The 10,250-nt window shown below is 42.3% G+C and overlaps 1 protein-coding gene across 14 annotated transcripts in view; it reads right to left on the reverse strand.

The window, feature by feature from the left end:
* LRMDA (leucine rich melanocyte differentiation associated) overlaps window positions 1-10,250 on the reverse strand; it is a 1,313,836-nt gene that overhangs the window by 1,044,165 nt on the left and 259,421 nt on the right. The gene's annotated exons all lie outside the window — the stretch shown is intronic.

Genomic DNA, 10,250 nt, shown 5'->3' on the forward strand with positions numbered 1-10,250 from the left:
CCTCCAATGTACAAATAAGGTTCAGAGAAGTTTTAAGAAACCTCTCTACACTCACACACCTAGTGAGTGATAAAGCCAAGAGTTGGACCCAGACCTTCTGCCACCAAGTCTTTTCACGTTTACCTCCCGACCTCTTGCTGAAACTATCTAATCCCAAATTATAACCACTACAGAGTCAAGGGGAAAATCTTTTAACCAAAGCTTTCATTCTGTTTTCCAGCTTCACACTGGCTGTATCCTGTAAGCAAAGAAAGATAACCCACTATAGACATTGTCTTGTCATGATGGAGAGTCATGACTTCCAATATTGGAGAAGAAACGTCCCAGCCTGGTAATCTTACTAAGCTAATGCTGGGCCACTACAATCTGCTTATGAGATTTAGAGAAAGGCTGAGTTGGACAGATGTGGACAGAAGGGTATATTCACCAGACACTAAGGATTCAGGAATGAACGATAAGAGCATTTTTTTTTTTAATGGCATTGTTTTAGCTTGTTGTTCTACTGGGCTGATGCACAAACATAGGTAATGGAGCTCAAGGTGCAAAAAACTGCATTCTCACTAGAAGTGTAAGACACTTTGAGTTATAAACTAAAACAAAAGAACACTAGTCTTTAGAAGATTAGCAATGAAAGAATTCGTAACAATTTGAAATTGTGTCTAAATGGCTCCTTAGTAAAATATGTGTATTGACATCTCTCCCAGTTACAGAACATGCACAGAGAATTCCCCTCAGAATGTCCTAAAAAGTCCAATTTCATTGTTACATCATCTTGTACACAACTGTATATTTTCACTGTTATCCTACAGTTCTCCCCAACTCCTCACTTCTTCAGCAAAGGGGCAAATTGTCCCCCCTGAACTGAGTTTCCTCTTTTATGATACTCGACTACACCTCTACCTAAGTATGGGGCAACTGTTAAAAATTAGACTTTTCTTTTAAGAAGCTAGACTTTCATCCATTACCTCAAGTGACAATTAGCAGTTTCTGCAGCACGGTATATGAGAAGAACTAATAAGGGAAAGGAATCGAGGGCAGACTTTTCCCTTCAAGATCCTGTCTGAAGCTTAAAAGAAAACCTGAACACTAACGAATTCTGAATTCATGTCAGCTCAATGGAGAGCAAAGTCTTTCATCTTCACCTAGAAGAGGAATGAAAGAAGAAAATCCCAACAGTTCATCCACTTGCCCTAAAATATAGTCAGCTTCAGTCCTATCTTGCTAAGAAAGCTTAGAGTCCAATGTGACCACCTTATTTGAGCCCAGGGAAGAAAGCATGGCCAAAGTCACAAAGCCAGTCTTTGGAACAAACAACGTGACCTTGAGTCAACCAACACTGCAGTAGAAGAGGGAAAGAAATATGGCCTTTACTCCAAATGGTAAGAATGTTTGCCTAAATTTTTCTCCAGGTACTTGTGAAATTCTAAATCAACATATAATGTTTAAACTACAGACATGCATTAATGAGCTCAGAAAAAAGTGATAAAGGGGGACCCTACTCCCACAGAATGCTCACTGGACAAATACAATGAAAATGCTTATACACACACACACACACATCCCTCAGATTATAGTTAAGACTTTTCAGGAAGGAGCACTTGCCCATAAGACCCAGATACAGCATCTCCCATGATCTCCCTCAAAAGGAACTCAACAGAAGATGGTACGACAGAGGGCAGCTAACTGCACATTTTACCAGAAAGAAAGCCCTAGGCCCAAAGAGTAAAACTAAGCCCAGGTGGCTCAAACCCCAAGAGGGAAGGCTCAATGCTTCATGAAACTATTCACAGACTAGTTTAAAGAAGAAGCAGGTTATCAGATAAAACACGTCTGCAAAGCACTGTGACGTAGTAAGGAAAACAACTAGCTCCCGACAAAGTTTATCTGCTCTGACAGCTTCTGGCTTGGCCTGGCAGAGGTTGAGTGTATACACAGTGCATATAAAGATAACCTACAATGGCGCCACATCCCTATCCATTCGCCAAAGGTCACTAAGGTTTCAGAATTTTGCTTCGGTGCCTCCACTAATCCAAACACACGCCAATCTGCTTAATGTTACACAATATCAGGAGGTTTGGATTTTGCTTATCGAGGGATGTCAGACTCACTTTGTCAGAATTTGGTGATTATTAGCACGAGATCGAGTGACTGTGGCTTCAATGAATTTTTAAAATTTATTTGCTTTTAGGATGCCAAAGAAAGAGGATGTGACTAACAAGATGGTGGTAACTACTGTTGGACAACATTCTACTCGAAGAACATAAAAGCCAAACAGTGGAGCATTGAGAAATTAAATTCATGGCCTGGAAAACAAGCCAAGATTTAAAAATGTCATGTTGATACAGTAGGTGCTCTTGAGAGTGTGGGGAGGGGGAGGATGTCAGAAACTGGATTGATTACATTTTCATAGCAATGTTTTGTGATGGAGGTGGGAAAGGGTCAAGTGTATCAATACCCCCTTAGTGCTTTGGGGGCACACATCATGTCTTTCATCAAAACTCTGTACACTGTAAAAACCCACCACAAGACAACTCAAAAATTTCAGTCACTAGGGTCTACCAAAGACTCTCCCCATAGAAGGCTGAGAGGTTAGCTGGGTCCTGTGCCTTCCTTTCAAGCCACTGGGAGGTGCTGTTAACAACTGGTGGACAACTTGGAAGGATAAATGCCCCTATGTTCCCTCTTTTGATGCAGCTTGAAAGTTTCCTCCTATCCATGTCTAGGCCAACCTCCTTTCCAGTCCTCACAGATCCTAAGAGTAGCAAACATTTTTCTTTGAGTGTCCAAATAATGGATAGATGAATCAATGAGGTTATTGCAAGAGGCATCAGGACTCCCATAGACTAGTTTCCAACTACATCCTGCTGTTGTTGCTATGAGCCATCAAATTGATTCCAACTCACAGTGACCCTACAGGACAGAGTACAACTGCCCCATAGAGTTTCCAACTAGCGGCTGGTGGATTCGAACTGCAAACCTTTTGGTTAGCAGCCTGAGCTCTTAACCACTTTGCCACTGGGTATCCTAATGAGGCTGAAATTGGGGGGAAAAGAAAATGATGTATGGGAGAATATTCAAGGGCTCAGAATGGTATGCACAGTTTTCAGGGATGACTGATTGCCTCACACATATTCCCTTAGAATCACACCATATGACCAGGCTCTTGAGCATCGAGGCAGATTTGTTCAGGACCCCAGGTCTGGCGACTCGTTGATTGACCTCACTCAGCCTGATGGTGCCTGGAAGTGTGTCCAGTCTCTTGCCACACAGCTCCTTTTTGGAAACTGGTACACAGAACACAGAAATCACATTGTGAAAGTATTCACAAGGCAAGAGAGGGAGGAGACATGAGGTTTTGAAGGGATGAGAGGGAAAGAATGACAGGAGAGAAAGAGAAGATGGGGTAGAAAATGGTGGGAGAACTTTTGGGGCTGATTGGCTACTTTTTCTCTTTTCACAATGGCACAAAGAACACAAAGAAACTCCCCTGTCCTGAGGAAAGAGTGGGTTGTTCTTTGATGCTAAGGCCGCCATCTATAATGCTGATGAGAGTTATTCCTGCCCCCGGTTTGCCCACCACAGGGGCTCATCCACTGACCGCATCCTCACCTCCAGGCTGACCTCCTGTTTAGTCGTGGGACAGCAGGAAGAAGGTTCATCTGAGGGTCAGGAAGATGGTGGCCCTCACACCTACCAGAAGTCTTCCTCTTCCTGTCAGGAGAGGGCCCTCCCTCCCTTTCTTTTAAAGAGCTGAAAGACCACGCCAATTCTGTTTTCTCTTTAAAGTTGCCAATATTGTCACCTTTTTTATCTTCAAATGGAGGCAGAGAGAGGTGTTGTGATCTGTACCAGAGTCACAACCAGGACTAGAATCCAGGTGCCAACTCCCAGTCCAAACAGACTAAACTTTTAATACTGCCACCTCCCAACCTTACAAAGCAAGAAAAAATAGTCAAGAATATTGAATATACCATAAACTGCCAGAAAAACAAAAAAATATAAGTCTTAGAGGAAGTACAGCCGGAATGCTCCTTAGAAATGAGGATGGCAAGACTTTGTCTTGCTTACTCTGGACATGTCAACCGGAAAGACCAATCGCTAGAAAAAGACATCACGTTTGGTAGTGTAGACAGTCAGCAAAAAAGGGGAAAACTCTCAATGAGATGAATTGAAACAATAGATAGCCACAGCAGCGGACTCAAACATACCAACAGTTGTGAGGGTAGCGTAGGACTGGGTGACGTTTCGTTCCGTTATACCTAAGGTCACTATGAGTCTGAACCGATTCTACAGCAACTAACGACAATTTTATGGGGGAGAGAAAAAATAATCTGGGTGGGAGAGAGTCAAACCCTTCTTACAGAAACCCCAGCAGGCATTCTACAGCCCAGTCCTCTGGAAGACCCACAGGTCTCAAAGGCTCAGAAGCAGGGTTCTTTATCAGTAAAGCGGAGACTGTGTCTACCACCCAAGTAAAATGCAGCACCAGGAAGTACCCAATACTGTCCCTAACACATACTAGACACTCAATAAATCTTAAGTTAACTGCTCCTTCCTCAGAGCAAATACTTTGTTTCCAACTCAGAAAAGTGAAGCTTCTTTCTTAATTGCCAGATTTGCTGTGAGCTAACTGGCAGCTGCCTTTGATTTCAGGATTGCTCTGAGTGTTTTGCTCTGGAATGTTCCAGAATCTTCACAGGGTTTGATGGCCAGATGATGAGGCTGTATTTCTGCTCACATTAGAAAATCTGAAAGTGAGTAATAAATTTCCTACAAGGGTCCCCTACACAATTGCTACTTAGAAAGACCAAACAGGATACAAGCAAGAATATTTTTCTGGGCTTTGTTTTCTTTGATTCTCAAGAAGATAACTCTACTACGTCTACCAGCCTGAGATACACAGCATGCTGGAAAGAGGTGGTATGGCAGAGTGGGAAACCTTGGGTTTCAGACACAGAGAGCCTCACTTAAAACCTCAGCTCTGCCACTTACCATGGATCCAGGGGCAAGTTCTCAAACACTCGGCCTTATTTTCTTCATCTGTTAAATGAGGAAAACAGCACTTGCCTAACAAGGTGGCTGCGAAGATTAGTTAACGTACATCCCAGCATAAAAGTTATGAGAAAAACCAAGTATCAGGGTCTTAACATCAGCAGGCTCCTTGCTGTATCCCTAAGGTAGAGGAGTTGAGCCACATAAAGGAAAGTCAAGCTCCTGTTCTCAGAAGTCTAATATTTGGAGGTGGGGGTAGAAAGTACTCCTTTCAATACCCTATCTGAAGGCAAAGTCTGAAAGCCCCAGGACTTACCTTTACTTTCCTGGTTCTACGAGCTTAGGGTGGGCAGGGAAGGGGGAGATGGCAGGTAACAGAGGGAAAGAAAGAGAGAGATCAATGAAGACTTGGAGACCGGCTGCTTTGGTACCTGACATTTCTCGAGTCTGAGTCCTACCCACTGCGTAGCTCACCTACATCTCTGATCTTGGGTTCCATGAGATAACTCAATATCTTTCTTAAGTCTGCCACTTACACTTAAAAACTTAAGCTACTGCAAATTGGTTACTGATACTTTCAATTCAGAGTCTTGACCAAGACACAAACCCAGAACACAGGCCTATTTCTGGGGTCAGAAAATGTTATCATCACCATCTCCTCCTACGTCCCTTACGTCTTTGTCATGTCATCAAACACCAGTGGGGCAGCCAAGAACCACTCTGTTCATTCAACTCTTCCCTTCAAGAGCATGCCTCTCCCACTCCCCCCACTTCCTACAATTCTCCCAGCCTGTTCTTTCAAACAAGTCTTATCCCCTACTTATATTCTCTCTCTCACACACACACACACGTACATGCATACATGACTATACACTCTGTCTTTGTTAATTACATAAAGAACCAACATGTTGGCATTAGAAGCATGGAGTTGGCAACTCCCTCCTGCATGGTCCCTGGCCTGTGTGAGCCTTCATGGTCTCCTTCCTGGAACTGGAACCCACTTATAATTACCTCCATCACAGCCAAAGACTTTAGTCACAATAGAGCATTTAAGTCTTCAGGGTCTTTAAAAAAAAAAGTGGACATGGTTACAAGCATTCCAGCTCAAAGCTGCACTTTCTGCAGACTGCCTCAGGGTGCATTTTCTATGACTTGTTGCAGCTCGTGAAGAGAGGAGACAAGCTAGGCCTCAGAAAAGTCTGGCAGCAAGGACTGGGGAGATTCTGGGGAAAAGAGGTGTTGGGCAAACTCCATCTCCCTAATCTGCATGGTGACTGCCGGCCAAGTTTGCTCTCAGCACTATGAGAAGGACCAATTAATTTATCAATCTGCACCTCTTTCTGCCATAACACATTTCCTCCTTGCCAACAAAAAATGTGTCCATTATCAGGCAGGTCCCTGTCCTCCTAAGCAGCCCATGCGGCTGTATAATTACACTTCTTTCTTTGACAACTTGCATGATTGTTTTCCTAACAGTATATTACTTCGTTAGTACTTTCCAATATACGTTATTTTTAAACTGTCACTTTTGCCCAACTCATCCCAATTCACACTCGTCTGTTTATCATAACAATCATTAATAACTGTCAGTCCACGCCATCAATGTAACGAACTCACTCCCTCATTAGCATGTTCTAGCATTTGTTCCAGAGAGGGGGCTGATTATTTTTTACAACAGGCCAAGCCAATTACTTTAGTGAAATGGAATCACATTAATCAAAACTTAACAAGGTGGCAAATTTAAAGATATCAGATTGCAAAAGACAGCATAACTAATATGTCAGTGTCAGAGGTAGCGTGTAGGTATGCAGCAGCTGTACTAAATATATCTCTTCACAGAGGCCACATGAATTTTGACGTTTCATACGATCTGACAACTACCAAAGTGATATTATGGAAGGCAAGAGCCCGGTGCTGCACAGCTCACGATGACTTTTGTAGATTCCGGCAAGGGCAGCGTGAGCAGAGAGGGAGACAGAAAAGGGGAGAAGAAAATGGTGGCCGTGCCTATCCGGGCTAGCAGGCGGCAGTTGATCATGTCTCTCTGTGCCAAGGCATTTTCTTTTACACTTTAAACGATGACCGTCATCCATCACCGTCTGACAACTGCATCAAAACCAGCTGCAAAACACGCAAAGCCCAGCAGTCTAAAATATGCTGACACAACCAAGAGAAAAACAGATAGGGAATATACGTGTGTGTGTGTGTACATATATTCCATAGGAAAAGCATGGGGGAGAGGGGGAAGAGGCTTAAGAAGGAATGCGGTGGGAGGGAATACTAAGTGTTCTGTAGCAGAGAGAGAGTAAGGAAAAAACCAGGGCAGTGAAGGAGAGGGAAGAAAAATGAGAAAGGGAACAAAAGAAAAGAAGGGAAAGAGACAAAGATAAAGAATGAGACAAGAAAAGGGAAAAGTGATGAATGGGAAAAGAGTGGGTGGCAGGGAAGAATAAGAAGGGGAGTTAGAAGAAATGCGAGTCGCTATTGCTGTTGGGAAGGAAGGCAAAATGGGGACTCTCTTATAAAGCCTTGATTCTACATCTGAACTATTTCTCCAGTTTATCTTCGTCTCTTCATTCCACCTTCAGCTTAAGCCTTTTTTACCTCCTGCCAGAAGAAGACATGGAGTTCCATACAAACTCCTGACTGCTTCTACCCCTTGAGTCAAAGTTCTGCCATCAGGGCTTTGCTGCTAACATACAGCTCTGTACTGTCACTCCCTAACCCATGGGCTCCTCCACAGGGTCAAGTCTAACCCTTTAGTACGTACGGCCCATGGGCATCTTCACCACCAGGCTGTTCTAAGCTCATATCTTATTATATCTTCCCCCCACTAACTCGCCTTCCTCCAGCCTCTTACACCACCCCATATGGAATTCAAAACAAAATATGGTAAATAATTACAATGAATTATTACTCGGCCATGAAGAGAAATGAATTCCTCATAAATGCTACAATATGGATAACCCTTGGAAACATTATACTAAGTCAGTAACAAAAGGACAAATATAGTATGATCCCACTTATTTGAAATATCTAAAATAGGCAAGTTTCTACAGAACAATGTTTATTAATGGTTACCAGGGATGGTGGGAAGAAAAGGGGGAGTTACTGCTTGGGGACACAGAGCTTAGGTTAAGGGTGATAGAAAAACTTGGAAATGAATAATGGTGATGGTTGAACAACATAAGCATAATTAACGTTCCTGAATTGTACATGTAAAGAATGTTGAAATGTCAAGTGTTTTGTCGCATATATATTTACCTCAATAAACAAATTTTTTTATCAACCCTGCTTAAAAAAAAGTGGTTTAAATCTCTGGTCCGACATTTATTAGCTGCCTGACCCTCAGTATGCTATTTGACCTCTCTGGGCCTCCATTTCCTCATCTATAAAAATGGGGAGAATATTACTTACTGTTCCAGATTTATTGTTAAAATAAAATAAACAACATACAAAAAGTGTTTAGAAAGATGTCTGGCACATGAGTAGGTACCACGCGCAAGAATGGTCCTTGGGGCAGAGACTTTGCTTTTATTCATCTTCTCAGTCAGTACAACATAACCAAGCCCTGAAATTCTACGGAACTAGACTAAAGTAAAGCCCTTCTTTGCAGTTCTCTTTTATGAGGTATACATCCTTCCTAGGGCCTCTTTAGCCATTATTCAATAAACTAAAGAACCTGCCGGCTACATGTAGAGGACAGAAGATGGTCAACATGACTTGTAGGTCCTTCAGGGATAAGCTAGCTTAGAAAGGCACCATGGTCTAGCGTGACACATCTGGCTGCTTCCTTCCCAGGACCCACAGCCCAACCAGCTTGACCATCCTACTGTTATTTTATTTAATGGAGCCTATTTATTTATTTACTTATCCCAAGGAAGCCCAGAACCAGATACACCAGGTTGGCAAGGGCCCCACTGTATAATGTGATTAGATTCAGTTATATCACACAGTTCATGAAATTGTGCTATGATTCATTTTTACAACTTAAATACCTATTTGGTTGGGTTGCCAGGTCGAACATGATGAATGTATATGATAAAACAGAACAAAGAGAAGGGCCAGCGCCTGTAAACTGAAACATTAGTCAGTGTATTAACCCCTTCTCCCCTTAATTGGGACGCCTCCCTGGAGCCAGCTGCCCCATAGTCTTCCTCCTTCGGATGTCATTATCTGGTATCAGATCTATCCCCCTACCAAATGCAACAACTTAACCTTCTCCCCAGCAAAGAAAAAACTTTTTCTAGAAGGTTCAGCATCCATTCGATCCTAATCCCTGTCTCAGAATAAGAGGATAATCCATAAGCGTTTACAGGTCCTATTTAAAAATCCAATAACTTCCCAGATTCCTAACTTAAATCTCATTCCTAAATCCTACATGCCAAACATGCAACTCACATTCAAATTAACAGTCATGGCAACTGTGGTGAGATATTAGCACGGCACCTAATTATCCTCAAGCCACAAGAAGCAAAGCTGAACTAAAAAGGAAACACTTTTGGATAAAATTCTATATAAATAAGTTAGGGGAAAGAAAACAGCACCTGTATCACTCATGCTAGTGTGTCTTTCACATTACATAAGAAACTATTTTAAATTGTACCAAGACACCTTTCTATAGTGGTTGAGAGCTTGGCTGCTAACCAAAGGGTTGGCAATTCAAATCCACCAGCCACTCCTTGGAAACTCTATGGGGTAGTTCTACTCTGTCCTCTAGGGTAGTATGAGTCAGAATTGACTCGATGGCAATGGGTGATACCCTACATCAGGCTCTACAATAAATCAAATAATCATTGTGTAAATTATGTTTTAAATTCAATTTGATTTTATTTTAAAGAATCATATCACTTCAATGTTGGAAGAGGTCTTGCTAATTAATTCCAGCCCCAATCCATTTTTTCTTCATTTCACAGAAGAAGAAGCTGGGTGTGGTATATTTTCCAAAGATGACTACAACAAGATCTTCCACCCAACATGCTCTTCCAGAATGTGACTTTGCCATTTCCTCATCAAAAGATAAATTTCAATCTGGGCAGGCTTATGTTGCTTTGACCAACAGGGTACATGGAAGTTATACTACAGGATTTCTAGGTCATAAAAGTGATTGCAGCTTCCACGGTGTTCACTAAAAGTTTTGTACTGGAAGCCCTGAGTCACCATGTAGGAAGTGCAACTACCCTGAGGCAGCCATACTGTGAGGAAGCCAAGCCACATAGAAAGGCCATGTATAGGGCTCCAGTCAGCAGTTCTTGTCT

The sequence above is a fragment of the Elephas maximus genome, chromosome 16 (genome assembly GCF_024166365.1).
Source record: "Elephas maximus indicus isolate mEleMax1 chromosome 16, mEleMax1 primary haplotype, whole genome shotgun sequence".
Lineage (NCBI taxonomy): Eukaryota > Metazoa > Chordata > Mammalia > Proboscidea > Elephantidae > Elephas > Elephas maximus.